General features: G+C 41.7%; 1 pseudogene; it reads right to left on the bottom strand.

Moving 5' to 3' along the window:
- Window positions 1-833: 833 nt before the first annotated feature.
- LOC147915813 (uncharacterized) lies at window positions 834-4,029 on the bottom strand (annotated as a pseudogene).
- Window positions 4,030-5,002: the final 973 nt, after the last annotated feature.

Here is a 5,002-nt window from a genome sequence, read left to right as displayed (position 1 = left end):
GACCAGCCCCCATCCAGGAGCCATCCAGAAGCCCACTCAGAGTCACCTCGATAGAACAAAAGATGCTCCTAGTGCTGTCATCACTTAGGAAATTAAAAGGGTTTTAGGAATTCTGTGCCAAGAAAAGGGGGCAGAGACCAATACATATATTTTCTATTATTTCACATTAAGAATTGTCTTTTTTTAGACTACCTTTACCAGCTTTTTTTTTTTTCCATAATAGAGTAATGTAACTTTAGAAAATCAATTGAATAGCTTTTTCTTTTTGAGTGTGTGGACACGGTTTTATCTTGGGAGTTATCTTTTCTTTCAAGGTATGAAAGAACACATAGTTAACACCATAAGGTGAAAATGCTTTAATGATTTTTTTAGTTCTTCCATAGTTTGGGGGACGCTCAGGACACCCGGGAGGAAGAAATGAGTGGTGGGTCTGAACAAAGGCCCCGGAGTCAGATTGCAGAGGTCCACGTCCCTTCTCCTCTAGTTCCCAGCTGGACAATCCTCGTCACTGGTCACGTTTCCAATGCTCCCTAACACTCTGCTTCCTCATCAGTAACGTAGGATGGGAACAGTGCCTACTTCACAGACTATATCCGAGGATTACATGAGACAGGCAAAGAAAGGTCTTAGAACAGTGCCTGGCAACCAACAAAAACTCAGCGCATGGTGGTTATCACGTTCATCATCATTATAGCATTATGTTTGACCCAGTAGCTGACGTATTTTCTTCTTTCCCAGTGATTCCTCGTCAGCTTCCAGTTGCCCCTGGGCTCTCCACTCAATGAATCAATGACATTCATTGTTTCTAGGAGGAGGATGTGTAAGACCTAGAACAAGACATTAATTAAAGTGCTAAATTAATTTTTGTAAATCTATTACAGAAATAACAAACTGTACAGCAAGGCCTTCATTAGCAGGAGTCTGGCTTTGTTAAGAGAGACAAGGACTTGTGTTTCCAAAGGCCCAGAGAGTGAAGCACTTGGGACATTGAGTTCATGTTGTAAATCACACCGAGAGGAAGAATGCCCAATGTTGTACACGGTTTTCCTCTACACAGGAAAGAGAGGGCAACCCTCCCTGGATTGGAGGGAGAAGAGTGGAGAACATGAGAGAGAGCAAAGGTTTTTAGACACCAACAAAATGGCCACTCCGTGCCCACCCCATGCCTTGTCCTCAGCATCTTAATTCCAGAAAGAGGCAGTACTGAAACCCCAGACATGCGTAGGTATCCAAAGGCACAGGAGGCCCACACCCCAATTCCTGTGTGGAGCTAGAAGACAGCTTCCCGGAGGACTCTGCGACAATATGAGCCACAGTAGAGAAGAATAGCTATGTCCCAGGGCTTCAGTACTGGAAGGAAGTGTGCATGTGTCTAGGTGTGTGGGTGAAGGCAGAGGGCCCAGAAAAACCCTACTCAAATAAGTAGGACTTTTAAGTCAAATCCTGATCTGACTATATTTCAAACCAGAGGTAATTGAGTTTTGTTGAATTGGCAACTTTATTTCTTTCCACCACTAGGCAGAATTACAGGCTTTAGAACTAAGTTGACTTGCATGAAAATAAAGTTAGCAAACTGAGGCTTGTGACTGTTTATAATTCTTCTCCTTTTATTACTATTTATTAATTGATTTCCCGGAAGGTTATTTTTGCTCCTTCCCTTTACTCTGTTCTGGCTTGCTGGCTGCCAGCTCTAGTTATTAAGGAAACAAGATCATGAACCTACAACTTTTAGCCTCTCAGCCTGGTCTGTGCATCTGGTTTTTCTCTGCCATGGTCTCCTCTCTGCATGTTGCAGCCATGTGGAAAGAGGAGTGTGTTAAACTTCCACTCCTGCAATGGATCAATTCTTGCTTGGATTCTAATTTAAAATCAATTCCCCATGGACAGAAATATGGGAGCTGTGTCCTTAGCTGAGCACGTCAGTAAACACCCTCCCTGTTGGCATTGCTTCCAATCACGTCTTGCCCTGCATCTTATAGGCTTACCGAGCCCTTACATTTGGCCATTTGTTAATAACCCACACTTTAAACACTAGGTCAAGGTTTCAGAGTTCTTGCTTTTGCTTTTCACCTCTCAGACTGACATATATTTTTTAAAAGACTTCCAGAGATTTATATGTTAGAAGAATATTTTTTGAAGAAAGAATTTTCAACTGTATAAAAAAGGAAGTATCAACCCACAACTGCTTTTCAGTGGGATAGGACAAATTTTTATAAATGTGAACTTAACTATGAAGGCCCTGGAATTAAAATGAAAAACTTCAGCATGAGAAGTTTCTTTGACTAGTGACATATGAATTCAGCTGAGTTATCCATTACAGCAGGTGCAGAAGACCCACCATTCAAAATGAACAGTGTTGGGGGCCGGCCTGGTGGTGCAAGCAGTTAAGTGTGCTCACTCCGCTGCGGCAGCCTGGGGTTCGCCGGTTCGGATCCTGGCGCGCACCTACGCACTGCTTGTCAAGCCATGCTGTGGCGGCATCCCATATAAAGTGGAGGAAGATGGGCATGGATGTTAGCCCAGAGCCAGTCTTCCTCAGCAAAAAAGAGGAGGATTGTCAGATGTTAGCTCAGGGCTGATCTTCCTCACACACACACAAAAAAAAGACAAAATGAACAGTGTTGTCAAGAAGGAGAGTGTCCATTTTGGACAGGCACGCATTGGCTCTACTGGGACCCCACAGCCATGTGGGAGTTAAAGCTCCAGTTGGGGGATTTGTGCCGGCGGTGGTCTGTGTCAGGTATTTCCCTGACTAGTCCTGATGTCCAGCACCCTGGTGTGTCAGTGCAGATGGACTCAGAATACAGGATTGCTGCAATCCCCTTCTGCTTCATCTTCTCTGCAAGGCACGAAGTTATTTCACTGGATAGGCACCAAAACAGCTGATCAAGGCAGTGTATAAGAAGGAAAGAGGAAAAGAGAAGATGAGGAAATCCAGGAGAGCAACCCAACCTGTCTGGAAATCCTTGTTCATTCCCAAGCATGAATGTCAGCATTACCTCACGTGCTAGCCAAATAGAGGGGTCCAAAAATAGGAACCAAAAATGATCACTTCTAAAGGTATCGGACTATCCTGTATTGAATTACCTTGAGGGAGAAGTTTGTTATTTGTGACCTGCTGTTCCTACTGCTGCTATAAACTTTTAGATTTAACTCTGTAGAAAACATCAATTGCTTGATGGCACAAAAGGCCTTGTCCTCTCACGTCCTTTCCCTCTGTAACCCTTAGTCACATTCGTAACATAACGTACCAGTTATCGAAATTACTTTTCCAATTGAAGAGGACTACGGGAAAAACGAGTATCTAATGTGGAAATACAGCGAGAAAAAATCTAAAGATGGAGGTAAAACTCAGGGAGGCAATAACAAGGCTCACCCCTTCCTAACTGAAGTTTCTGCATCCAAATCCGTTCTACTGGCACTCTGCAGAGCAGCACGGTGGAGCAGCATTGAGCTCTCTGCAGTGATGGAAATGTTCCAAGGGCGAGCTGTCCAATATGGTAACCATTAATGACCACATGCGACCCTTGAGTACTTGAAACGTGACTTATGTGAATGAGGAGCAGATTTTTTATTTCATTTAAATTAATTAAAATTTAAAATTAAATAGTCATGTGAGTCTAGTGACTACCGTTTTGAACTGTGCTGCCCTAGAGGATTTCCAGAACTTGCTCATAAAAATGCTGTTCCTTTAGAAAGGATGTAGCTCCCAGGAGGTGGGAAAAGAAGGGCCCCAGCATTAGGCATAGGCCTAAGGTAGGCCACTACATTTGACCTTGCTGGGGCCCCTTGTTTGGAACCTCTGAAGATCCCAGAAGCTGACACTGGGAGAAAGGAAATGGGCTAAGATACCCTTTATGATTCTCTTCCAGGCTCATGAGAATTCTGCTCTATTCATCGTGTGTAATTGTAGTTTCTCCCTTCCTCCAGACATTTTTCTCATTTGCAGAAGTGTTGGTTGCTAGGAGACTGAATTGCCTTTTCAAGTAGAGTACTTTAGAGAGAAACAATTCACATGATTTTCTTCTTTAGTAAAATGAAAATTTGTAAAATGTTTGCAATGCATAGTGAAAAAGTCAAGCTTTTACATTTCTTTGTCTATTTGTTTTAACTATCATAGAACCTTTCATTTACTTTTCCCACTGCTTTGCACTGCAAGAAAAAAAAACAAAAACTGACTGCTCTTTCTGGAGTATTTATTAAGAAAGAATAACATTCCCAGGCTTGCTCCCAGGGATGGGGAAGTGATCTCCATCCTGCTTATCTCACAAGGGAGCTGTGAGTGAGAATCAAAAATAATAACGTTTATAATGGAAATGGAAATTGTAAAGCATTGTCCACCAAAAATATATTAGCATTGCACTCGGCTCATAGTTTTAGCCAACCACTTCTTCTTACCATGATTTTCATAAATTTATGAAATCAACCAGTCTGAACACATCATTTAATAAACGAAGAAAACACAACTTGGAGAGATGAATAAATTCCCCCAGGTTTCTAATTTCCAGACAAAGATTCCATTATACCACAGTGATTTCTCAGGGAATGTGAACAAAACTCTTTTAAACATTGAGGCTGACTTTGGTAATCACTGTCAACCACAATTGAACCCTGAAAAGGGAGTTGTGTGGATGAAATGAGATTTCCTATATAGTTCATCTAATACCCTGTCTAGCACGTGATCGGTGCTCAATAAGGAGTAGCTATTAAACAATAATGATGATGATGATAACTCAGCTAGTAAGGACCTTTTCTTTCAAATTTCTTAGCCCTTGCTTTAAAAATCCAATTGCAGTAATTTTTTATTGGCCCACTTCAGAATTCTGTATTGTTTGAGATGTTGGACAACATTAACTGACAGTCTGAAGTTAAGGAGCTTCCTTCCCTTTTTGTATATCTGAGCAGCAGAAGAGTTCATCAAAGGAGGAATAAGCACTTTGATTTTACAAAGAAAGATTTTGCAATGTAGAAATTATGTGGTTGAAAGAAGCTATTTGATAAT

The sequence above is a fragment of the Ceratotherium simum genome, chromosome 12 (assembly GCF_057802395.1).
Source record: "Ceratotherium simum simum isolate JZ-2026a chromosome 12, ASM5780239v1, whole genome shotgun sequence".
Lineage (NCBI taxonomy): Eukaryota > Metazoa > Chordata > Mammalia > Perissodactyla > Rhinocerotidae > Ceratotherium > Ceratotherium simum.
The sequence above is the reverse complement of the archived record's forward strand: the minus strand, read 5'-3'. Positions and strand labels throughout refer to the sequence as shown.